Source organism: Heterocephalus glaber, unplaced genomic scaffold (assembly GCF_053883595.1).
Source record: "Heterocephalus glaber isolate CG9 unplaced genomic scaffold, H.glaber_assembly_v1.0 deba00000470, whole genome shotgun sequence".
Classification (NCBI taxonomy): Eukaryota; Metazoa; Chordata; class Mammalia; order Rodentia; family Bathyergidae; genus Heterocephalus; species Heterocephalus glaber.
Genome location: NW_028258145.1, coordinates 11,752,068 through 11,779,704, shown reverse-complemented (window position 1 = coordinate 11,779,704; position 27,637 = coordinate 11,752,068). Strand labels below are relative to the sequence as shown.

The 27,637-nt window shown below is 43.8% G+C and overlaps 1 protein-coding gene across 7 annotated transcripts in view; it reads right to left on the bottom strand.

The window, feature by feature from the left end:
* The window catches only part of Lims1 (LIM zinc finger domain containing 1), a 126,195-nt gene that overhangs the window by 60,998 nt on the left and 37,560 nt on the right, over positions 1–27,637 (bottom strand). Inside the window, exon 2 of one of the 7 annotated variants that reach the window (XM_087204224.1) lies at positions 24,550–24,682. The exons of 5 other annotated variants lie outside the window; for them this stretch is intronic. The gene's annotated coding sequence lies outside the window, so the exon portion shown is untranslated. Of the gene's footprint in view, positions 1–22,359; positions 23,011–24,549; positions 24,683–27,637 lie in introns of those variants that run through there. One more of the 7 variants, XM_087204222.1, reaches the window with a different exon arrangement.

The window sequence follows — 27,637 nt, the reverse complement described above, 5'->3', positions numbered from 1 at the left end:
GCATAGCTCTGGCTGTGGCTGGCACCACCAAAAAGAGACCCTGGATGTACCCTGGATGGGATAAAAGGGAAAGACAGGCTCACCACCTGCTGCTTCGCTGCCTCCTGCTTGCTTTGCCACGGACTACTTCTCCTCTGTGATGCTCCTCTGCCATGTCAACCTGCCTTGGAGCCAGTTGACTATGGACTGAAATCTCTACAAACTATGAGCTGAGGGCTGGGTATTTAGCTCAGTGGTGCTGCTGCTTGCCTCACAAGCACAAGGTCCTGAGTTCGATCCCCTGGGTACCAAAAACAAAAAAACCCAAAAGACTATGAGCTGAAATAAACTTTCCTCCTTTTAAATTCGGGTATCAGGTATTTTGTCTCAGCAATGAGAAAAGTAACTAAGACAATCTGACACTATATAAAATCTGTTAGAAAAGAAATGACCCCGTGCACTACTAAGGATATGTAAATATGCTGAGAAGGCACACTGGTAGAGCTCTTGACTAGCATGTGCAGGGCCCTGGGTTCCATCACCAGCGCTGCCAAACAAAAAACAGAAAAGCACCCTTGCCTGTGTGTCATAAAAGTATAAAGACAGCACAGAAGCGATAACTGTTTTCTTCCAGGAGGAAACACAGAAGGAAAAGTTACTGGAAAAGTATACTGGGAAATTTCAACTATTACTTGGATTGTTTTATTTCTCAAGGTGGGTGGTGCATAATTGGAGGTTCTTTCTAGTAATTTCTATGTCTTCGTGTTTTTATTTTATTTTATTTTTTGGTACCGGGGATCGAAATCGGGCGCTTACGCAGGCGGCAAAACCACTGAGCTAAATCCCCGGCCCCGCCTCCGTATTTTTAAAAAACAAAGATGAAGGGCCGGGGATTTAGCTCAGTGGTTTCCGCCGCCTGCTGCGCAAGCATAAGGACCCGAGTTCGATCCCTGGTACCAACCCCTCCACCCCCCAAAACAAAGATGAAGACACAGTGCAGACAGTATCTTAGAGTATGCTTATAAGGCCACAGTTTCAAAGTACTGTTTCTGCCACCATGTGGCTCAATTAGGTATTACATGCACATAAGTTGCAGAAGAAAGGGGAAAAAAAGGGTCACTGTCAACTGAATGTAATGCCAGTCAAAGCCCGGCCTCCACTTGAGACATGGTCTTGGCATATGTCTTAGTCCATCTGGGCTGCTGTAACAAAAAATATCATAATAGGGTGGCTTATAAACAATAGAATTTTATTTCTCACAGTCTGGAAACCAGCAAGTCCAAGACCAAGGCGCCAGCACACTGGCTCACAGACAGCACCTTCTAACTGTGTCCTCACATAGAAGGGCACACAATTATGACACTACTAACTCCATTTATGAAGGCTCTGCTTGCACGATCTTATCACCCCCAGGAGGTCCCATCTCTTACTATAATCACCTCAGGTTTAGGAGTTCAACCCATGAACTGCGGGGGGCACAAACATACAGGCAAGAGGAGCATCGCTCTCGACAACCCATATTCCTGTCCAGCTGCACTGCCATCTTCCCATGTCTAGTAACTACTCGGCTTCCCTACCATGTGTCCCAGACTCTGCACCCCTCTTTCCTTTCCCCATGATTCTGCCATTTCTCTACCTGAATGAGTTTCAGTTCCTCCTCCCTGGGTTCCCATGGCATTCCTAGGCTCCCCAAGGAGACAGAAGTAGCTGAGGAAAATGGGGACAAGAGAAGATACTGAGAGGAATAGAAAAAAGTATCAAAAAATAAATTTTCAAAAATGTATTTTTAAAATGTCCATTTGAGTAGGTACTTCTTTTACCTTGACACATATAGGTTCCTAAGATGCTAGCAACAGGGCTGGGAATTTAGCTCAGTGGTTTCGTCGCCTGCTGCGCAAGCGCGAGGACCCGAGTTCGATCCCTGGTACCAAAAAAAAAAAAAGAAAAAGAAAAAAAGATGCTAGCAACAGAATCTACCTTAATTTTAAACAGGCCTTCATATTAAATGTCTCTCTTTTTTTTTTTCTGCTTAAATTCTTTTATTGGGACATTTTAAGTATACAATACGTTTACATTTATCATTGGGTACTTGGACCTGTACATAATCTCTCTTGGTTCTTATTTTTTCCCCATTCCCTGCCCTCCCTCCACCCCCTCCACCCTTCCCTCTTTACAAGGACTTTGTTTCCATTTTTTCCTTTTCTCATAATTTTTCCTTTCCCTTCCCCCTCCCACTTTCCTTACCCCTTTGGACCCTTTTCTTCCTATTTCAAATTATCAATTAGTCATTTTAATCCTTATTAAATGTCTCATTTTAAACAAGGTACATACTGGGTTGTCATGGAACCCATAGGATCAATAAAGAACCCAGCATGTGGGAACACCTGCCCAACAGGGAGGTCTGCCACCACTGGCCCCTTTGGTGTAGACAGTGCCCAAGACACCCCACCCTGGGCACTGGCCATACTGCCCACACTGGTTCCACTGCTGCCCTAGGTGTCGAATGCCTACCATGTTGCCAGCACGACAGCACAGCAGAATAATGCTTGGGCATTTCCACGCTGCATTCCCAGCTGTCAAGCCCAAGCCCAACAAAGGTGTACCTGACAGGTGGAGCCCTGCATGGGGAGGCCAGGAAAGAGCACCTTGCTCTCTCAGCTACTCGGGAAGGAGCATACTGCCATGTCCTGCTGAGACCACTCATCAAGCACTGGATTCCAATGGAAAAAGAATGATGAGGCAGTGACCCTCTGTGAATCTTTCCCACAGCTGGTGGTCTTACTTGCTGGGACATGAAAAGCAGATGCTGCCATGCAGTCTGTCCACCCAACTCTACTCTCATCTGCTCCTGCTTCACCCGAGGCTGAGGGGCAGACTGCAGGGCAGGCTGTCGTGGACAATTTGCTAGTGGGCAGCACAGAAAGTAAGGAAGCTGGGTAATCTAGTTATCAGCAGTCCTCTCATGAAAAGGGGGAGGGTGTGGAGATCAAGTTAAGACTCACCTTGATGCAATTAAACTGTTACTATCTAGTTATTTCCACCATAAGTGGATTAGAGAGGCTAGAAATAAAAGATATGAATGCAGCAGTAACCTAAGATTTGACAATATTAAAGAACGTTTTTTAAAACTGCTATGAAACCTCTTGTGGCAGGGACTACAAAACTGCTATGATGCTAAATATTTCAGGCCTTTTAAGACAGAAAAAAGCAAGACTCCCAGCCAGTAACCATCAACTGGGGCTTAATGCTATACTTCCAAAACTAGATACTTTATCTTCATAGACCTGGCATATGCAATGATAACCACTTGGTGGGTCACAAATTGCTTCTTCTAAAAGTAAAATCATTTAATCTCTTGCCTTCTAGTTCATAAAAAGTCACAAGTTTTCTTCAACTGTGTTAAAGCTATGGCAAGAAAAAATCTGGTAAACTAATTTAAACTAAATATTAACTGTTAAAGCTATAAACTCCCTATGAAACACCTTCACTTGACAGTACCTTCAATATTTTGACTGCAAATATGGAAATAGGAGTTATTTTTTTTTTAGCAGGAAGTTTTCTATACCTCTTAACCACTTAACAATTTACTCTGTGCATCAGTCCGGCAGTGCCTTTGTTTACATAATGACTATCCTGAGCACTGCTCAAGCAGGTGTCATTTCAACCAGTTGATTCTTGTATTGAATAAATTTGATAAAATTGTCATTTTTATATTTCTTGTTCTATTATTTTATAAAAATTAATGAAAAAATATGCAATTTTCACTCATTCTATATTTAAATAATTGGACTGGTAAGTATCTTAACAAAGACTCACCTGGTGAAAAAAAATCCATTTAGTTTAGAATTTAACCTGCAGAACATGTGGGAGAAGGCTTTAAAAGAACAGTGTTTCTGTTTGTATTATGGACTAGGGGGAAAAAAGGAAATGTGCACAAGGAAATTCTTCCAGTTATATGGTAGCCACTCTGGTTTTCTAAGTTGCACAGTTGAGAAAATAAAGGTCTTTTTGTGAGATTAGGTTGTTGCACACAGACTGTGTGTGTACACAGAGGAAGGCACACACAAGCAACCTTTCAGAAATTATCTAATCTGGTGAATCACTCAACGTTAATTAAGAACACTTTCTAAAAGGTGTTGCTGTTTCTCCTCATCCCTTATTATTAGAATGCTGTTGTCATATATATCAGCAGGTTCCAAGTAACTTCCCCTTGAATGCAACTACCTCGTCTCACAAAACAAACTTCTCATTTTCTCAACTGTGAAACTTAGAACACTGTCTATGCCTTTCTGAAAGGTTCAATCAACTTATCACTATGACATATGAAGGGTGAGGGAAGATGACAGTGCCAAAATCCAATCTTCAGGACAGTAAGGGGACATGACCTCTCGCTTCTCCTGAAACATGAAACTGTGAGCCTGCATTCTGGAGAATAATCCTGTGAGCTGGATAAGAATCCTTTTCTGGGCTTATGAGGCTCAATGAGATTAATTTTTCCCAAAAGCACAAAGCAGAAGTAGCTAAAGGGGATTGTACTCTGGCTGTTGAAATCTATTCACTTTAATTGAAACAAGTAAATTTTTTGATATCCTGGCTGGAGAAGATACTTGATGATGCACAGTCATTACCCTTAAAGGATTCATTTATTTTGGTATTTTGAGTCAGGGTCTCACTATATAGTCCAGGCTGGCCTCGAACTCACAGCAATCCTCCTGCCTCAGCCTCCTGAATGCAGCGATTACAGGTGTACGTCACCATGGCTGGCAAGGCTGGACATTTAAAAAGTATTTTATAAAAATAAGGGAAAGTAAATTGGATTGAAAATCCTTATCCTTGCAGAAGAGAACTTGCTTAAATGAAAAATTCTTAAAATTACTGTATTATTTTGAGGTATATATCGACTATGATCAAATAATACATTTTCCAATTTTTTTTCCTACCAGTTTCTTCATTTATAAATTATAAAACATTCTAAATTATAAATCAAAGCATAACTTGTTGCTTGTTTTATTTTTTGAGATGGGGTCTTGATATGTTACCCAGGCTAGATCTGAACTCCTAGGCTCAAGCAATCTTCTCACCTCTGCCTCCTAAGTGCCCAGGACTATAGGCATATGTCACCATGTCCAGCTTAGGACTTATTTTTAAAGAACTATATAATATTCAACTCATTTGCTTTTTGTTCTTTTTTTCCCAATGAAAGAGCCACACACAAAGTTTTGGTCAAAGAATATAAAAATCTATGTGGCTTGGGGGTGTATATCAGTGGTAGACCACTTGCCTAGCATGAGCCAGGCCCTGGGTTCCATTCTCAGCAAAAACAAAACAAAACAAAACAAAACAAAACAAAAGAAACAAAAAACCCACACTTTATGTATATTTCTCTCCCTCACAGGATAAACAGGCAGAGAGAAAGGCAGTTGAGGATGCCAGAGGGAAGGGCAGGGGATGCCAATAGCTGCAGAACAGTGTCAGAGGGGTCTCCTGAGCCCCAGAGGCCACACTGAAGCACAGCAGGGAGCCCCCACAATGCCCCTAGAGGGGAGGGTGGCCAGGCTGGAGGCTTCCTGTGTGACCTCAGCTGCAGATCCTGTGCTTCCTCCTTGTAAATCAAAGACAGCATATACTTATTTACCTCATGACCTTGTTTGTTATTTTGTGATACTGGTGGCTGAACCCAGGGCCTTTGTAGTTATATCCCCAGTCGTTTTTAATTTTTTATTTTGAGACAGAGTCTTGGTAAGTCAGTAAGTTGTCCAGGTTAGACTCAAACTTGCCATCCTCCTGCCTCAGCCTCTTCGAGTGCTAGGATTTACAGGTGTGTGCCATCATGCCTGGTTATAAGGATGTTTTTCATTTGAAGAAATAGAAAAGACCATCCTAAAACTGACATGAAAGCTGACCATGGTGGTGCATGCCTGTGATTACAGCCCTTAGAGAGGAGGTTGAGGCAGGATGACTGCTGAGAGTTCCAGGCCAGCCTAGGGTACATAATGAGTTCAAGACCAGCCTGAACTACATACCATTGTTTCCCTGAAAATAAGACCAGGTCATATATCAATTTTTGCTTAGAAAGATACACTAGGGCTTATTTTTAGAGGATTCTTTATTTTTTTCATGTACAACAACCTACACTTATTCAAACACAGTCATGTCATCTTATTCTGGAACATCATCGTCATGCCTGAGGATATAACAGCCTGGCCAACCCCCCTCATTCCCAGCTTGGCCAGGGTCACACCCAGCAGGAAACTTCACTGCCCAAGGGAAAAGCCATTACAAACAAATTTGGTGCCAGTGGGAAAGGCTATCGTATCCCAGCCCTCGGTTCAAGAAACATCTGTACCGCCACCCAGTCCGACCAGCACAGACGGGCCTATCTTTGCCTCCAGACTCCTCAAGGCAGCAAATCCTCTGACCAATGCCCAGCAACTGCCTAGCACCCACTTCTCTACTTAAGTCTATGTTTTCCCTCCATTCTACACTGGTTCTGCTCAGAGACAATCCCCATGCTTGCCTGTGCTAAAAAAACAGCTCACAATTAGATTCTTTCCACATCTCCGTTACAGCTGGTGCCAAAACCCGGGATAGGGCAACCCTCCCAGGAGGGCTTCCAGCCCTATCTCATTCATGCCTTTGTCTTGGTGACATGTGTTCCTCAGATCGCATCTCAGTCCCTGCCAATCGCCTCAGATCAGGTGAGACATTTCTCCTTTATACTCTCCCCTGGCTCCTTCCCTCCCTGAAACCGCTGTGGCTGCCCCAGAGCCCCCCCCCCCCTTCTACTTCCCTTCACCTGCTAAGATTGTTCTCTCTTTTAACCTTTCACCAGCAGGACCTTTCTCTCTTTAACCCCTTGCCCACTGAGACAGAGAGACTCATTCCACTTTCTGTGTTCCTTAAATTCAGCACTGGTCACAGAATACTTCTAAAAAGAAACCGTCCTCTTTTGGTGTCTGGTCAATTGCAGAGATGTCTGCCTTGGCCACCCAACCTCATCCCGTTACAGTCCTGGAGACGTCCACTGTTGACCTTGATGCTGCTCTCATCATCTCTCTCTGCTCTCTATGGGGAATCTCCCTCCCTCTATTCCCTCTTCCTCTCCCTTAGCCTGTCTCTTACAAAACCTGAAACCTCTCTTTCTCTACCCTGATCTGAAGCTCAAATGTCTAATACTTTTTGTAATACTGCTTAGACATAATATAAATTTGAAAATGGCACTCAATAGCCTGAAAATGGCACCTTTGATTTTTCCATCTTGTGGGACTTACGATTATTATTGCTGAAAATTTGGCAAATGGTTTGAGGTACCCTACGTCCAGGAGTTCTTCACACTTCACAGTCTTTCTACCCTGTGCTCCACCTGTGATTCCTCTCAAATCTTTCTTCTTTTCCTTCCATCCCTTCCATCTTTCCCTTCCACCCCTACCATCCCCTCTGCAGACTCCTCTCTGACAACAGATTCAACTGACCTAGCTCTTTCCTGGCAACTTCCCACCACTTCCCCTGCAGTGGGTGCAGGCATAACTGCTCCCTCCCCTCCCCTCCAGGCTCCAGCTGCCACAACTGGCACAGCTAGTCCCCCCCCCCCAGCTTCCTCCGCTGCCACAGCCACTTCCCTCCCTTCCCCTGAGCCTTTTGCCACTCTCCCTGGGCAGCCCCTGGCCAGGCCTCCTGTTTATCAGACACTACCCTCTGACTCTAGCCCTCCTCTGTTCACTGTACCTGGCCCTACTTTGCCCCATACCTGGTCCAGACTATGGTTTGGCCACTCACCCCCTGCCCCTCAGTTTCTGCTCGGTGAGGTGGCCTGGACAGAAAGAAGAGTCAGGGTACATATTCTCATACTTTCTCTCTGACAGAACTTTCCCAAATTAACCAGCATCTGGGGTCCTCTTTAGACCCTACCCAAAATATCCAAGAGTTCCAATACCTAACCCAGTCATACAACTTTACCTGGACTGATTTAAATATTATCCTTGGCTCCAACTTGCTCAGACTTGTGGTGGGCACTTCAGTGGTCACCCAGCAAGACCCAAACAGGAACAATCAGGCAGGAACTGGGAACACAGCTGAACAAAATCGAATGATTGACCACCTAGAAGAGGGACTTTGCAGGGTGGTCCATAAGACAGTTAATTTTGACAAGCTCAAAGAACACTCAGGCCAGAGATGAAAATCTAGCCCAATTTATGGCCCACTGCCCTTAGGCAAGACACAGCATTAGACCCATAAAAACCAGAGGAACAACTCATCCTTAAGATGCACTTCATCATTCAATCTGCCCCAGACATTGATAAAAAATTACAAAAACTGGAGATTGGCTCTCAAACCCCATAGCAGGAGCTAATAAATCTGGCCAATAAAGTTTTTCATAACAGGGACGAAAGTGAGACAGCACATTTCTGAGCTGCAGATGCTAGCCTCTGCTGTAAGAATCCCGCCAGTCAACCATTAAGTTGACCACAAAGGGATCAAAGGTGCCCCCAATTCGAGGTGCCCCTCTAGGACTATGCTTCGAATGCTGCCAGAATGGTCACTGGGCTAGGGAATGCCTGCAGCCCAGGATTCCTCCCAAGCTGTGTCCTTCTTGTGGAGGTACCTACTGAAAATCAGACTGCCCAGAACTGGCAGCCACCTCTGGGTCAATACCCCAGGGGCCTCCGACCGGCTCCTTCCCAGACCTTCTTGACCTGGCCACTGAGGACTGATGTCATCTGGAGGCCACAGAGGCCCCCTGGACCATCTCAGATAATGAACTCTGAGTAACTCTTATGGTAGAGGTAAGTCCATCCTATTCTTCATTGATACGGTGCCAACCATTCCACTCTTCCTTCTTTCCAAGGACCAGTCTTTCTGGCCCCAACTACTGTTGTGAGGATTAATGGCAAAGTCTCCAGACCTTTAAAAACTCCCCCCAATCTGGTGTCAACTCAGTCAACACCTTTTCCCATACTCATTCCTAGTCATCCACCTGACCTGTTCCTCTTTTAGGGAGAGACATCTTAACCAAGCTGTCAGCCACTCTGAGCATCCCCAGAACATAGCCAACCCTTTTAGCTGCCTCACCATCTCCTTCTCTGATACCCCCTGCCACAACTCCTGTTGCCTCCTCTCACCTCAACCCCAGGGTCTAGGATACTTCCACCCCATCCCTAGCTTCAACCCAATAACCACTCACCATCCCTCTCAAGCCTAACCACCTCTACCTTGCCCAACAATAGTATCCCATCCCTAACCTGCCTACAGGGCTTACAATCTATTATCTCTCGCCTATTTTGGCACAGTCTCCTAATCCCTATCAACTCCCCTTACAACACCTCCATTCTCCTGGTACAAAAGGCAGATGGTTCTTACAGGCTGGTGTAAGGTCTCTGCACTATCAATCATATTGTCCTTCCCATACACCATGCAGTGCCAAACTACACACTCTTATCCTCCATCCCTCAATCTACCACTCATTACTCTGTTTTAAATCTAAAAGATTTTTTTTTCACTATCCCCTGGCACCCTTCCTCACAGCCTCTCTTTGTCTTCACCTGGACAGACCCTGACACTTGTCAGTCCTAACAGCTAACCTGGACCATCTTGCCACAGGGTTTCTGGGACAGCACGCACTACTTTGGTCAGGCTCTTATCCGTGATTTGCTTTCCTTTCACCCCTCTCCTCTCATCTCATACAGTATGCAGATGACCTCCTATTTTGCAGCCCCTCCTATGAGACATCACATAAAGATACCCTCATATTATTACCACATTTAGATTCCAAGGGACATCATGTTTCTCCGTCTAAGGCCCAAATCTCTTCCACATCTGTCATCTATCTGGGCATCATTCTCCACAAACATATCTGAGCCCTACCCCCAGCCTGCGTCCATTTGATCTTCTAGATCCCAACTCCCACCACCAAACAACAGCTCTTTTCCTTTCTTGGCATAATAGGATACTTCTGCCTCTAGAACAAAATGAGACCCTGCTGAGCCTTTAGATCACAAAACTTTCCCTCATTCATCCTTTCAATCCTTAAAGGAGGCCCTACAGACACCCTCCTCCCTGGCCCTCCCAGGCCTCACCCAACCTTTCAGCCTCTACATTGTAGAATATGGGGGATGTGCAGCAGAAGTTCTAACACAGGGTCAGGGTCCCAGCCTACCTCCAATCTTGTTCCTGTCCAAACAGCTTGCCCCAACCATCATAGGCTGGCTGTTATGCCTGTGGGCAGCTGCCACAGTAGCCCTGTTACTCTTAGAAACCCTCAAAATCACTAGACATGCCACTCACTCTTTACTCTTTTCATAACCCTCAGGGACTCATGTCTTCATCCCAACTCTCATAATTTTTCTTTGCCCCTCACCATCTCCAGCTCTATGCACTTTTCATGGAAACTCCCACTGTTATCATTGTTTTAGGCACTCATTTCAACCCAGCTTATCTCTCTTAGCAACCTCCCCTTTCCCTTACATTTCTACCTTCCCCCTTCCTGACCCTAACCACATCTGGTTCATTGATGAGAATTCATACAAGCCCACCCCAGCTCCCCTGCTGGGAGGATATGCTATTATCTCCCATGATTCTATCATAGAAGCTAAAACTCCCCACTCCAACCCATGTCCACTACCTGTCAACAGGCTGAACTAATTGTTCTGACCCATGCTCTCACATTAGCTAAGGGCTTACAAGTTAATATCTACAGAGACTCCAAGTATACATTCTATATATTACATAACATGCTGCCATCTGGGCAGAAAGAGGATTTCTTATTTCCTGAGGGTCTTCAATCATTAATGGTCCACTCATTAAAGCCCTTCTCCAGACTGCCCTCTTGCTGGCCCAGGTGGCTATACTTCATTCCAGAGACTTTCAGATCCCATAGCTGCTGGAAATGCTTTTGCAGACAAAACTGCAAAAGAGGTAGCCAACCTCTCTGTCTACATTCACAAGGGTCAGTATTTTGCCCTTTCTGGCTTCACCTTGGCCTACTCCCCACCTGAATGCCAACAATACCAAGACTTTCCCACCAAAGACAGATGGTTCCTGAGTCAGGGAAAGTTCCTCCTTCCCATTTCACAGGTCCATGCCATTCTTTTATCCTTTCACGACAATTTTCATGCAGGCTACAGACCTCTAACCTGACTGCTTGAGCCTCTTGTCTGCTTTCCCTCCTGGAAAACTCTTATCAAAACCATAACTGCTCAATGGTTTGTTTGCCATATAACCACATCTCAGGGCTTCTTGAAGACCCCTCCTTTTCCCGCCCATCAAATGTGGGGCTTTCCCTCAACTCTGGACTGGCAAATTGATTTCACCCATATGCAAGTACAGAAGTTGAGATACCTCCTGGTCTGGGCTGGTACCTTCATTGGGTGGGTAAAAGCCTTTCCCACTAGCTTAGAGAAAGCCTCTGCTGTTATTAACTAGCTGATATTATCCTTCAATTTGGCCTTCCCACATCCATTCAATCAGACAATGATCCAGCTTTCATTAGTCAAATTACCCAAGAGGTGTCCAAGTCACTTGGTGTTCAACAGAACCTCCACACCCCCTACCTACCTCAATCATCCGGAAAGGTAAAAAGGACTAATGGCCTTCTCAAAGCTCACCTCACTAAATTCGCATTCCAGCTGCATAAGGACTGGGTTTCTCTGCTCCCGATTACTCTCCTTCACATCCGAGGCCCCCCGACCCCCAACACAGCCACTTGTGCTTTTTTATGGCTACACCTTTCTGCTCAGACCAGACTTCAGCCCAGAGGCCAATCCCATCAGAGACTATCTCCCAGTTCTACAACAAACCTGAAAAAAGGTCTGACATGCGGCTAAACTTCTCTTGCCTTCTCCTGACACCCAGCCTTATGAAGATAGCCTGGCTAACAAATTGGTCCTAATTGAGGATTTAAACCCCTGGTCCCGGAAGCCCAAGTAGACAAGACCTTTCCCAGTCATCTACAGCATTCTGACAGCTGTCCATCTATGAGATCCCCCATCCCCCCAGTGGGTACATCACTCTCAGGTGAACTTGTGTCTGGCTGATAACTCACCTGACTCCTCTTTGTAGAAATCGCAAGTAATCTCTCCTACTTTCCTCAGGCTGACCTAAATCCCAGAAGACACTTAAATGCTTTGCTATCCTGCCACTTCATCCACTTCCTTTGTTCAGTCCGCTTTGATCTTACTTGGTTTCACCCTCAAACCTCTAGTCTTCAGTCTTTCCTTATGTGGATAGATCTCTTTTACCAGGGTACTCTGTGTGACTTTTCCCTAGAAGAGATTAAATTATTTTCCTTCCTTCTCACCCTCCTCCTGTTTAATGATTGATAAAGAAGACCTTAAACATCCTTTGATCCTACTATGTGGTTTCCTGTAGATTTTACTTATGATCCAGTTGTGGCTTCAATCCAATTGTCTTTTGTCCCAGGGATGGAATCATTTCTTATGCTCACATTCACCTTCACCCTAAGTTCTCCTCCTCCTCTCTGTGCTCCTTTATCTGGCTGGCCTTTCTGTCCTTTCACCGTGCCTAGTGGCTGAACCCTTGCTGCTTCTTCTGGCAGTTCCTAATTATCACTATAGGTCCCTGCAGTTAACTCATTCCTTGCTGAACCAGTCCAATCCTTCCTTAGCCAAAAATTGTTAGCTTTGTATCTCCATGTCCTCAGCCACCTATATGGCCATCCCAGTACCAGCCCAGGTCTAGGTCCTTACTAACCTTACATACCATCCTCAATATGAAACAGAGGGCCCTCTCCAACTCTTAAAGAAAAGGTCTTTCCTCGATTTCCCCATTAATGAAATGACCAAAAAAAACTCAGACAGGATATGCACCCCAACTCATCCAGTCTTATATCACCAACCTCTCTTTATATGAGCCCATACCTGGCCCTATAACCACTTATACTAGTTTGCCATTCCACCCCCCCCCCCCATCTACATTCAGCGTAATCTATCCTCTGGTGCACCACTAGGACATCTACTCCCCCACCAATGTAACTATACACTACAAATACTGGCTCCAGCCAACCATATCAATTACCAGGTTACTCAAAATGCCCCAATTCACTCAGCCTATCTGTTTTTCTGGCCCTCCTAAAATTACTCAAAATGCCCCAATTCACTCAGTCTGTTTTTTCTGGCCCTCCTAAAATTATAACCACATCATTGCTTAACAAATAATCAGATTTCTGGAATGGCCACCATGTCCTATGCATGACAATACATCCATGAACTCCCTGTTACCAGTCTCCCACTTGCTCAGACTGCCTTCTCTTGCCTATTTTTAATTATTCCTCACAATGGCTTTTAATATATTCCAAAAGATTCTTTTTCCAATGGGAAAGCATAACAGTAAATATCAGCAATGTCCCCATCAGGGCCCTTTCAGCCTCTAACAGGAGCTGTCCTGTCAGGTATTCTGGGCATCTGCGAGAAGGAAAACAAAAAACTGTCACATCTCTTTAGCATCAATAACCAATTCTGCTTACCCTACCAAGGTATTTTCTGGCTTCATAGGGCATCCATCTATTTATGTCTCTCCACTAACTGGACTGGCACTTGCATCCTAACATACCTCAGCCCAAAGACAGATATTGTCCCAGGAAACTAGAGTCTGCCTGTTGCCATCAGAGCCCCAATCTGACAATGTAGAGACTTAATAACAGTACCCCTGCTTGTCAGTCTAGGTATCACCAGGGCTGAAGGGACTGCAATAGCAGGACCAACTACCTCCTTAACCTACTACTGTTCCCTGTCCCAAGATCTCTCTAATAGCCTAAAAGAAATACCCAACTCCATTCTTACCTTACAGAACTATTCAGACTTCCTGGCCATGGTGGTTCTTTAGAACTGCAGAGGTTTGGACTTTCTCACAGCTGAGAAGGGAGACTTACGCAGCTTTTTAGGAGAAGAATGTTGTTTTTACACAAATCAGTCAGGCATAGTAAGAAAAAAAGCAACAAGGCTAACTGACCAAGCTGCAGAAATCACACAACATATGTGTGACTCTTAGACTGGTATTTAGAGCTGGATTACACAGCTCCTTCCGTTAACCAGCCCTCTCTTCTGTATTCTTCTCCTCCTCCTCTTTGGGCCATGCCGCCTCAAGGATCTCTCAGGATTCTTCTAAAATCAAGTTAAGGCTCTATCCAGTCAGTCAGTGTGAGAAATACTTGCTCTGACTCTCCTATAACTCTCTCTCAATTAAGGTGTCTGCACCACCCACATGTCCCACACAAAGCAGCCACAAGAAACAATGCCCACTTACTTCCCCTACCTTTCCCCCTCTTTTATAACAAGAAAGAGACAGGAATGTCATGCCCAAGGACATGACATAGCCTGGCTAAACACCCTCACCCTCCCAACCTCTCCCTTGGCCAGGGTCACACCCTGCAAGAAACTTTGCCACTCAAGGGAAAAGTTACTACAGATAAACTTGGTGCCAGTGGGAAAGGCTACTTGGTTCCAAGATACACCTGTACCACTACCCAGCCTGAGGAGCACAGATGGCCCTATCTTTGCCCCCAGACTCCTCAAGGTAAGGAATCCTCCGACCAATGCCTGGCAATCACCTAGCAACCACTTCTCTACTTAAGTCTATGCTCTCCTCCCATTCTAAGATGGTTCTGCTCAGGGGCACTCTGCCTGCTTGCCTGTGCTAAACAAACAACTGCCTTCCCTCACAAAAGGGTAGCCTGAGCAGATTCTCTCGGAGTCTTCATTACCATCATAACTCTGCATACTCTGAATTCTGGCCTGATTTTCTTTCAACTCCATTTCCTGTAGAACCATTGGACCCAATCTCACATGTCCAGCAACAGCGCTCTCCTTAAAGGAGCATTTCTTGTCCATGTAGCCTGCTCTTTGTGCCTTGGCAACACAGCTGTCTGTCATTTTTACTCCATGAATTCTTCACCCAAGTTCACCTCTTGCAGGCTGGACTTCACAAAATTTCCATTAAACCAAGTGTTATGTGAAGATTACAGAGACAGGAATGGGAACAAAAAATGATGACAGTTAAGAATGATCATCCATACAAAAGTAACAACAAATTTCAGGCATCAAACTTCAGGAAATATTTATTTCACACTAGTGTATTAAGTACCCTGGTTACAACACATGGTGTATTAAATTATGAAGATTCATATTAGACGCAACCACGTCCATTCATTATCAAGTGCGCATGCTATTCGTGCATTGTATCTGTCCTCCAATTGGTCATTCAGCAATAAGTCTCAAGTTCATCTGTTTACATAGGTGTCCAAAGGTGCCTGTTTGGGTATCTACAAATAATTATTTATATTATCATTTTTTTCAAGTATTAATGTCAATATTTAATTAATATTGTGACTTTATAATTCAGTATGCCTGCTGTGTGTTGCAACACATACTAAATGCATTCATCTGGGCTGACCATCTTAACTGGGGCTTAGTTTTGGAGTAGGGCTTATATTATGAGCACCCTAGAACATTATACTAGGTTTTATTTTTCTAACTAGGTCTTATTTTGGGGGAAATACAGTAGTGAGACCCTGTCTCAACAAACAAACAAACACACACCCATGTTAAACATCAACCTAGTGAAAGGAGGAAAATATCTGTAAATCCCATCTATGATGAGGTTAACATCTAGACTATGCATGCAGTGAATATTTACAATTCAATAATAAAAAAACTGGATTTGAAAAATGAGCAAAGGACTTGAATAGACATTCTTCTAAAGACAACACAAAACACACGAAAAGATGTCAAATATCACTAATCATTAGGGAAACATGAATAAAAACCAGGAGATACTGTCTCACATCCACTAGTATGCCTATTATGACAAAAAGAAACAAATGTTGGGAAGGACACAGAAACCTTATGTTCCCTTATACTGGTGAGAATGTAAATGCAATTGCTCAAAACCTTAAAAAATAAAGTTACGATGTGACTCAGCTATTTTACTTTTAGATATATACACAAAAGAGTTGAAAATGGACTTGAAGAGATATCTGCAGATCCATGTTCATGGGTGCATTATTCCCAATAGACAAAATAGTTTTACTCAAAGAATAAAATAAATTCACTCAAGTGAGGAATCTATCAAATGGCTAAGAGGTTCTATCTACAGATGAATGGATAAGCACAATGTAGTATATACATATAATGGAATACTATTTAGTCTTGAAAGGAAGGATATTTTAATACATGCTACAACATGGATAAACCTACATGACTCCAGTTATGTGAAGTACCCAGAGTAGTGAAATTCAGACATAGAAGTAGGTAGAATGGTGTTGTCAGGCTGGTAGGCAGCATGGGAAGTGGGAGTTGTTAATAAACAACTCCTGTTTCCATCTCAGTATGTTTGAGAAGATGAAGAGTTTTGCAGATGGCTTGTGGTCAGCTGCACAATAAGGTGAATGTACTTAACACTATTATACTGTACACTTAAAAATGGTTTAGATGGTACATTTTGTTATGTGGGGTTTTTGCTTGTTTTTTTTGTGTAGTGCCATGGCTCAACCCCAGGGCCTCACACATGCTGGCCAAGTGCTGTACTACAAAACTTCACCCCCAGCCCTGTTAGTGTTTCTTAACCACATTTTTTTTTTTTTGGTACTGGGGATTGAAATCGGGTCCTTATGCTTACGCAGCAGGCGGCGAAACCACTGAGCTAAACCCCTGGCCCTTAACCACAATTTTTTAAAGTGAAGATTAGTACTGTAAAATAAGGGCAATGAAGGACTCCTTTTTCAAGTGAAGGAAAAGAATTGAAGCCCCACACCTAAGAGCACCAAGTGCAGGACCCAGGTACACTGATTCACAGTTCACACCTTACTACAGATCAACAAAATAACACACAGAAAGCAGAAGAACAAAAGCAGCAAGGGTAACAGGAAAAGACTGCAAAAGAGAAGTGGGATAGACACGACCAAGGAAGCAGAATCACAGGAAGATGAAGGGGAAGTCCCAAGAATATTTTTTCAAGTAAAAAAACAGGGACAAAATGAATAAAGATCTTATAAATATAGGATGAACTGTTTTCCTGGAAGCCTGAAAGTATCATTTATATCCTCCGGGTAGAGCTGAAGCCTGGAAATTCCCATATAAGGTTGTTTTATTCATGGTTATTTCCTCAGGCATTACAGTTCCCATATGAAAAAGGCATTAGGAAAAAAGAGTCTTTGGCAACAAATCCACATACATATACATTAAAGGTTGTAGTTTCCATTCTTAGTGGTTAGTGGATTTGCTAAGATGCGTCATTCTTTGCCACCCCAGTATGGCTCGGTGTCTAGTTTAGATATACCACACCACAGAGCTTTCTGGTGATGGTTAAGGGTGTTGGTAAGAGTGCCCTGCCCTTACTGTTCTCCAAGAATAGCCCCTCAGGAGGTAATGTCCTCAAACAATGCTGCCCTGCCACATTCTTCCTGAGAGAGAGAGAGAGAGAGAGAGAGAGAGAGAGAGAGAGAGAGAGAGAGAGAGAGAGAGCAGCCCTATTTTTTCTTGTGGCACCCTTCTTCCATGGAGCTTTCCATCTCCGCCCAACACAATTCTTTCCAATGGCTTCAAAGGAGGGCCACTACCTTTGATTTGCTTTTAGTCCCTCAACTTTTTTCTTAAAGCTATGCTTCCCAACATAGTAGGTAACCGGTAACCAGGTTATAGGTAACCTGGTTGTAGGTAACCATAGTTATAACTACACGTTATAACTTGAAATGGGGCTCATCCAAATAAAATGTTCTTAAGTGTAAAAGATACACTAGATTATCTTGATAATTTAAAAATGTTGATTGCACAGTATGTACCTAACTTGGATATGATAATAGTTTGACACATGCATGAGTTTAAATAAAATGTGTCATTAGGATGAATTTCACTCATTTCTTTTTCCATTGTGAATGTAGCTACTGGAAAAATCTTACATTGCACATAGGGCACAGATCACATTTCTATCGGATAGCACCACTGCCTGGGTTATTGATTAAAGCAACGTAGTCCACAAAGTGCTTTAAGGAGGAAGAGCTGAAATCTTGCCAGACTCTGTTCCAACTCAGGGAAAAAGGAATCTTTGTTTCTAACCATGCAGCCAGGGGAGCAGTTGCTTGCCTCAGAATCCTGGCTGTAGGTCTTTATCAGCCAGGCAAGTTTCTGTGCCTGCAGGTCAGATTCTCCTATAAGGGCAAAATAAAACTGCCTCCCAAGCTGGAAGGACTGTAAACAGAAGGAAAGCATTCTAGCCTTCAGCTACATGGAGTGCTTTCTCAATAAAGGCCATTTCCCTTCCTGTGGTAGGTCATCTTGTGGCAAGTCATGTGTGGGATGTCTGGATTCCAATCCTCTTCTTTCCTCCTCCTCCAGTCTCATCACCTCCCCAGAAGGCAGGCATGTGGCTAACCTGCAGGAACCACTGCTTCTTCCCCATAGCACATTGCTTCTCCATGCCCACTGTATGCCTTCAGCCTCTTCCCCCTTCTTTGCTGGTCCATAACTTAATAAGGTATTAAAATTAATCTCAAAGTACAGTTACTGCTCATTTTCCCCTCAGGTCTGTCAGCAACAGCTCACTGCTAGTACCTGGATTTGAAGGTGGCTTTGTTAGATTCCAGCTGTTTTACGTGTATGTACTCACTCCTGAAATGCTAGGATACATCCCTGTTTCCTACTAGGGACCCATGAGGAATGCAATGTAATGACTGAAGATCCTTACAGTGATTTTGGAAATAGGTAAAATGGCTCATCAAGACTGCAGGGAAACCCTGAGTTGGAGGGATCTGCCTTCTTCCCACTGTGCAGCAGCAGGCCAGTCTGCAGCTCTGAGGACGAATTCCTCCCCTGGAATACCATTTCCTCTCTCCATCAAACCTTCCCAAACTCTTGCCATTTTTGAGTAAGTGCTGTTTTGGAACTCTGGCTTTAAGTTCCCTGAGGGGCAATGACATTTAGCCTTTGTGAACCCTTCCACAAAGAGGCCCAGCAGGGCGGACAGGGACTGTCAGTGGGAAGGAGGACAAATCTGCCTAGTTCTTCTGGGTGTCCCTTGAGAGAAGGAGGAAATGGAAACAGAAGCAGGGGGTGAAGGGAAAAGGGGAGCAGATTTAAGGAAGAAGGTTTTCTTTGCAGGAACATTAGCCAGTGGAAGCCTGGAAGATATTTCTCTTGTCTGGAAGTACAGAAAAACTATGAGATCACCAGGTAATGAACAAAAGCTGGTGCTCTCAACTCTGAGGTCTAGTGACTTTGGACCCTGAAGGAGATGGGTGTGAGCTGATGCAGAGGACAAGGCGGAAATAGTCTGGTGGCCACTCAGGAAGTTAAACACAGTTTTGTGACCCAGCAGTTCCAGTTCTGAGTGTAAGCCCAAGAATTGCAAACAGGGACTCAGACACCTGAACAACATGTTCATGGCCACACTATTTGCCGCAGCCGGAAAGTGGAAATAAACCAGTATCCTTCAATGTATGAAAGATAAAATATGGTCAACACAGAATGAAATAACATTCAGCCATGAACAGAAGGAAGTGCTGGTGGAGCTACAGTATGGATAGAGCTCCTACACAGTCTGCTATGAGAAAGAGATCAGGGACAGAAGATGGTATGCTGTGTGATCCCACCTCCAGGAAATACTTAATAGTGTGCAAGCTAGAGAGGTTACCCGGGGCTGTGAGGAGTAGGAGTCACTGCTTAGTGGCCACAGTACCTGCTGGTGGTGACGAAAAGTTGGGGAATAGTGGTGATGGCTGGATGCGTAATACTGTGAAAGTAGTTAATATCCCTGAATTGTACACTTAGAATAACTGAACTGGCTAGTTTTATGTTATATATACTTTACCACTTGTTGACCATCTATATCCCACCAATATCAAGCTAGGATTCTTTAATACACATTATCTCAATCCTAGGGGCCGGGGATTTAGCTCAGTGGTTTAACCGCCTGTGGCGCAAGTGCAAGGACCCGAGTTCAATCCCCAGTACCAAAAAAAAAAAAAAAAAGAAATTTGTACATTATCTCAATCCTTACCACTCATATACTAGATATTACTGCCATTTACAGATGAGGAATCTGTGATCCAGACATTAAATTGCTCAAAACCACTGGATGAGGTGGCACATGCCTATAATCCCAGTACTTGGGAGGCTGAGGCAGGAGGTTTGCTATGAGTTCAAGACCAGCCTGGGTTACACAGTGAGTTCAAGGCCAGCCCAAGCTACATTGTGAGACCCTGTCTCAAAAACAAAAACAACAACAACAAAAACACCTCACAATCATACAAGCAGCAGGTGTAAGATCTGAAACTAAGACTATATCTCTAAAATCCACTCTTTCAACTATAGTACGTTTCAAACATAAATAGGATCAAAGAATAAAGAAAAATGTGAGAGAAGTATATGCTCCTTCCAAGTCTGAAACTGTTAATGAGAAGGAAGGAGCGTTAACAGCTGAACCCTTTAACAACTGCACGTCTAAATGCTGTCCCAGGCTATGAATGAAAATTTGCTTGGTGTATTTTTCAAGCCATATACATAAAGATACATATGTATTTTTACAAGAAAATATCTGTCTTTCCTCCTTCCAAAAAACTTAGTAAAAATTATTTTTCAATCTTTCATGTTCTACATGCTTATTTGGAATTATCACCTGGCATGTTAAAGTGCAAAGTGTCCATTTCGCCCAACAATACCACCATACATCAGTAGCAATGTTCAGCGCATACAACACTGCCCATATGATAGCCTACTAAATTCAATCAACCACTTCTGGAATATCAACTTCTCTTTCAGTGCCTATTCTGATGAGATATGGCCCAAGCTCAGCAGAAACAGCATTGCTCCTATAAACACCTTTCTTCTGAGAAAGACAGATCAATAAAATTACTAAGAACTCTTGGGTAAGACCTAATTCAGAATCATGGGAAGTCCTTGGCATTTGAAAAATAAGACTTGAAACATTTTTTGGAGTTCCCTAAAGCCTTCATCTTCCCTCTGGGAAGATGGCTAGCTGCTGGCAGCAAGAGACTGTTAAGGAACTTAGGCTCCTCCCTGGGCCACCCCAACACATCATCTGCTCAGACCTCTGCTGCAGGATGCTCAAGTAAGTATACCATTTTATTAACTGAAAGACCAAAATAAAGTGATCATTCTCCTTTTAACTTTATTTTTTCTTTCTTTCTTTTTTGGTACTGAGGATTGAACTCGGGTCTTTCCGATTGCAAGGCAGGAGGCAGAACCACTGAGCTAAATCCCCGTCCTTTTAACTTTCTTACCCTGACCACTGACTTTTCCATATTTCCTACCTACATCACATATGTAAAACTATGAGACTCCCTTATGCATCCCAATCTCTATCACAGGTATATTCCTCTTAATGTTAACATTTTCCTGGAGATTAACTGGGAAATCAATATTTTCATAAATATATTTAAATCTCTAAAGAAATTCTCTGCATAAGACAAGTCATGCAGTAAAGTATAAGATCCTTTCAGGTGAATAATCACCTCTTTTTTTTTGTACCTGGAATCAAACTTGGGTCCTTGCACTTACGCAGCAGGCAGCAAAACCACTGAGCTAAATCCCTGGCCCGAATAATCACCTCTTAATAAATGTTCTGCAAGTTTAGATCTCTTTAAGTTTTCTTTAAGAATGAATGACCTTACTGGTACAAATTTCCTATGATGAATATTATCATTACATATATCTAAAATGTACTAATAAATGTTTTGCAAAAAAAAAAAAAGAATGAATGGCCTGATTTTTTTTTCCTTTTTTTTTGGTACCAGGGATTGAACTTGGGACTTTCCCCTTGCGAGGCAGGCGGCAGAAACACTGAGCTAAATCTCCAGCCCTGGCCTGATTTTTTTTAAATCAGAGTTTTACAGGCTAATAAGTAAGAATAACTCTTCAACTAGTTATAGCTGCTTTATTCCTACCATGGCAAGAACAAAAGTTCATTAAACATAGTGTTAAACAGTACATTTTCTTCCCAAAGACCCAAGGCAAAATTTGCATTTAAAAAATTTATAGTACTGGGCCGGGGATTTAGCTCAGTGGTTTCGCCACCTGACGTGCAAGCACAAGGACCTGAGTTCGATCCCAAGTACCAAAAAAAAAAAAAAAATTATAGTACTACAATGACACAAAGTATTAGTAAGGTCTTTTATAATACAGGCTCCATAGGGCCATAAAGTATACGATGACAAATGCTATCAAGATTAATTTTTTCTTTGCAAACAAAGGCTGTGCTTCCCTTCTACACCTACCTTTACTTTGCAACCAACACAATATAAAGTTGCTTTCACACATATTTAATAATGACATACACACCTAGAAGTAGAATACACAACCTTTACCCTATGCAACTGGTAGATTTTAACTAGCACAACTAAAGGTTACTACAACTTACCCAAGATCCTTTCCGTTACTGCCTGTGGGAGTTCAGATCTTTTCGATTTGCTTTCAAATAACTGAGAATGATAGGTCAACCGACAGTACCCAGTGTGTGGGTGGGTTCAGGGTCAGACTCCTCCTCTCCAACTCTGCCCTCTGTCCCGGTCACTTTCCACACTTAGGCCACCCCTGCGAAACCAGTGAGATGCTGTGCTCTCCGCGTGCAGTGTCCACGAACCCTTCCTTTAACTTAGAATAAAGGCTTTCCTTCTGCTATTTCTGCTCTTATTTTAGTTCATTTATCAGGGTTGGGCAGCCGGTTTCACATCACAGTGAGTTATCTGTAAAGCGGTCCATTTCCCACACTGTAGAGAACTTCCTCATCCTAGCTTTGTATCTGTTGCTTTGAGCTATATTTAAGCCAGTGAAACCAGGCTGAGGGTTTTTTCCTGCATTCAGTCACATCATGTGGCATGGTGTTACATGATAAACCACAGCTCTGAAGCAAGAAGGCAACATCCCTAAATGTTGTTAAGTCATATCCTGTGTGAAGCTAAGAATTCAGCCACAGACTGAGTGCATCTGTAATATGCAGAAAAATGTTTAGAAAAATGGTCAGTAGGGACCAGGGATTTAGCTCAGTGGTTCTGGTTCTTGCAAGCGCGAGGCCCCAAGTTTGATACCCTGTACCAAAAAAAAAAAAAAAGGTCAGTAATAAATGAGGACAGGAGGATGTGAACCTTCATCTAATAAGCCTCTTGCTGTCTGATTGTGACAGCACCTACATGTCTGAATTAATAGAGCTTCTTAGTTCTCCTCAGAATGCCTCATACATTGGGTGCTGGTGCCAATGCCGAGTGTCTTGGTTTTATCACATCCTCCAGTGGCAAGGGGCCAGCCAGCTTGGAGAGGGAAACTGTGCCTTGTGTCTCAGATGTCCTTGACCAACAATGCAGAGGAGGCACATGCCTGATGTGCCAGGGCCCTATGCACTGACTCCCCACTCAAGAATAAAGGAATCTTTGGTGGCAGCTGAGGAAGAACCTGGGAGCAATGAGCACAGCTCTGCTCCTCCAGGACAGCTTCCTTGTCCTGATGCACTGAGCATACAAGGATTCCCCTGGCCCAACTCCTTTATTGGAGAACACTCATTTTTAGGATCATAAGCGCTTCTAAGAACCAGGGCCTGAGTTAATCTTTAAAATAAGAAAATACTTGCAAGCCACCCAGCACCAGAGACTGGGTGCTAGTAGCATGTAGGCAAAGCTGAAAGGCACTGGGGTGGGATAGGGGTTGGGTTGTCTCCCTTACAGGAAGTCAAGGAGCGCATCCAAGGTGAGCTGAAGCACAGTGAGTTCCAGAACTCAGGGCTCCATCCAGCAAGGAGGGGAAGACACAGGCCTCACTTCCGCATTGCAATCTAAACTCCAGCCATCAGGGATCATTCTGGATTCCTCCCACAATACTCAGTGCAGTAAAACTTCAGGGAAGATCTTCCTGGCTTTGATCTGCCCATTTTTTTTAGGGAAGTGAGAGTAGAAGTCAGTGAAAAGGCTGACTGTGGGCAAGATAACCCCAAAACACACATACAAACACACACCCATGGACAGTCCTATACCACAGAGATCAAACCTGAAGGCAGCTGGAAACAGCAGATATTTTCTGTCCAGGAGTCCAGGATATGGAATCCTAAGTCACTTTTTTGGTTTGTTTTTTGGAGACAGGGTCTTGCTATGTATTCCAGTCCAGGTTAGTTTGAAATCATGGTGATCCTCCTGCTTCAGCCACCTGAGTGCTGGGATTACAGGTGTGCACCACCACGTCTGGCATAAGTTGCTTGCGTTATTTTTGCTATTAAAACCCAAGGGAGGGAGAGAGCTGACATCTTCCTGTGTTGCAGTTCTTTTTTTTTTCCTCCTGATACTGAGTGAACCCAGGGCCTTTGCACTGAGCTGGATCCCCAGCCTATTTCTTATTTTGAGACAAGTTGCTCAGGCTGGGCTCAAATGCCTGCGGCACACCATTCAGCTTGTGATCTAATTCTTTCCTGATCATTGTGCACTGTGAAGGAGATGTTGTGATAGAAACGGGGAAGGCACACCTGCTCTGGGATGCAACCAGAAGTCTCAGAGTGAGCATCTAAGCAGGAGCTGGGAAGAATGAGAACTGGGGTAGAAAGTTTTGGTCAGAGAAAAGTGAAGCTTACCTTTTTTGGCACTGAAGCCATCTGTATAAGGCACCTTAGCTGCCACCTCTGGGTCTCCACATCTCCCTCCTTCATCCCCTGGGCCTGGAACCTGGGTCGTCAGCTTCTTCTCCATCACAACCCTCACCATAACCTGAGAAATTAAATACCCAGGTAGCCTATCGACTGATGGTGCCCTCCTCAATTCTACTCCTTACCTTGCTCCTGCCACCCTGCTCTCTGAATGGAAGGCCCCACTTCCTCCTCATTATGAGCAGTGGAAGGCTAGACTCCACCACCAAGTGGCGGAACTCCGGCAGCTAGGCAGTGGCGAGCAAATGGCCATGCTGGACATAGCTCTGATGTTAACTTCTCTGCTTTTGTTTAGGTCCTGTACACATGCAACTTCCATTCTTGAAGACTGCCTCATAGTCAACCCCATCCATTTCCTCTCGAGGCAGATATTACTTTACCACCTCATGAAGAAAGCCTATCTCTGGAAAGTTCTCCTTCAAGCACCTCTTCCTCCCTCATCTTGCTCTTATTCCAGCTCCTTCAGTCTCAGAGATGGCCTACTTGAGGTCAATGCCTATCACATGTACACAGAGCTACTCTCCCTTCCCATGGGCTCTTCCCCACCTGGGGTGTGTAAACAGGCTTTAGTATCTGCTGCCTTCAAATGAGCCTGTCTGAGTTGTTCTAGAGTTCCTATTACACCTGTCTCCCCAGTGCAAACAAATTTTTCTGAGTAGGCTCACCTCCCATTTATTCCTAAATCCTCTGCAATCTGGGAAGATCTTTCATTAAAAGTCAGTCATTTCTTAAAAGCCAAGTTCAAAAGCAAACTTTCAGTCCTTCTCATACATGTGATACTTCTAAGACAATAGTCTCCAAGGAATTCTAACCCTTGGCTTCCAGACCATCACTTGTCATCTCTCTTGCCTTTCATTAGGCGTAGACACTCCCCAAATCCTGACCTGAGTCCCTGCTTCTCATCGTACACCTCATGAATGACTTCCACAGTTCCGATGGCTCAGCTACTTCCTCCATGCTAGTAACCACAGCTGGACCTTACTGAACTTCAGTTACACAGCAAATGGCCTATGGGATGCTTTCATGTAGACCTAATAGGTAGTGGAAACTCATGATGCCTAAATGAACCATTCACCTCCTCTTCATGATGCCTAAATCCAAGTCTTCCTCTTAATTTACCCTCTCTTGAGTATGGTGACGTTATTCAAGCAGTCACCCATGCTAAAAATCTCCCAGCCATCCCTGACTTCACAGCACCCACTGCTGCTAATTAAAACCATACACAGCTCTCAGACTTGTCCCTCTGTCCCACTCCACTCCACTGTCACCTCCACCAGCGTCCAACCTTCATTATCATTCCCTTGGTCTGCTGCTACAGATTCCTAAGTGGATTTCCCATCTCCAGCCTAGTCCCTTAATCAAATCCAAACTCAGTCAGCAAATGACCTCTCCAAGCCACCAGATGTCATCATCCTGCTTAAACTCTCCAGTGGCTCCTCACTGCATTGATGACAAAGTAACCCATTAGGAGAGCAAACAAACCCCAACATTATCGGCTCACCGAGCTCTCCTAACCTTCACCTCTGGACACTTCTCAACACTCACTTTATGCATCAGCAGCAAAACTCACACCACGTGGCCTTTATGGGGAGGCTGGTGCTTACCCTGGCCCCTTGGCTGGGGAGGACTTTCCCTATCTGGCCTCACCAGCTCTAACACCTTTGTACAACTCAGTGGTGTTAGGTATTTCAGAGCTCCCACAGAACAAGCTTCCTCCCCCTTCTCCCTGTCCTCCTTCCTAAAGGCGAACAGGGACTTTCTACATAACTAAGGCTTGACCCCTGCTAGTTAATGACCTCCTACTGAGTTAGGGGCTTTTCTGTCCCACCGGTTTTGTGACCAAATGTTCCCTTAAGATAGGGACCTCCTGGAGCTTGTCACTTCTCCCACCAAATGTCCCTGAAAGATAAGTGACTTCCTGAAGCCTGTTTTCTCCATCTCCCAACCAGAATTTGTTGCTATATGCCCTAACTGGAATCACCCACCCCCATCAAAGGACTATGTGCTCTCCCACATGCAAAGACCCCATATAAGCCTCCAGCTCAGCTCATGCGACTGCTGGTCTCCATTTTGTTGAGTCAGTCCCGGCAGGCTGCAGACTGCTGCCCCAATAAATCTTGCTTGAATATATGTGTGCCCCTTCCTTTTGGTGACCCTTTCAAGTGGGAGTATCAGGGTTTCAGAAATTCTGCCCCATCCCTTGGCAGCTCTGCTCCTGTCTGGACCAGTACCCCTCCACGGAAATCCTTTAATGCCTTCTCGTTTGCATTGCAAGGACTGTTCTATGAGCTTCTTTTCTCAACTCCTTGAGGGCAGGAACCAGATTCCTACTCATCATTATACCCATGTCCATGGCTGGCATACACACAAGGTATTTAAAAAGGGGTAGCAAATTCTTCTAATATGTAATATAGAATTATACATTCATTTCTATAATATATAAAGAACTCAAAATAAAACCAAAACAAAGTCCCACTGTTCCAGAAATCTCTGAAAGAAATACATGGAGACACAGAGTTTGGGTAAAATAATAAAATTTCTACTTGCTGCAAAAGGGCGGGACCGCCAGAAACCAGTGTGGTTAATATCCACCTACCCCCTTGTTCAGCGTTTTCCTTTTTATATCCTTTTTAGCCATTATCTCATCCCTAGTGGTCTTTGATGTGTAAATACAATTCTAGTTCCTATTTACAAGTCACAGACACAACATAGGCACATATATATTGTAAATTCAACCAGCCATTGCAACTTTGTTAGGTTAATGAAGTTACTGGTTAAAGAGTCAGATTATCATCACCTTAAACAATGACAATTACAGGGAAGGCAAATCTTAAAGGAACACATTATTTATTTTGCTTCTACAACTACCTTAATATTCAATCTACTAAGTTATCTAAAACTTCTCCCTATCACCACACATAATCCAATCAATCCACAGGTAAACGAAATGAATAGAGAATTTGCAAAAGTACAAATGGCCAAGAAATATATAAAAAAATGTTCAACATATTTAGCC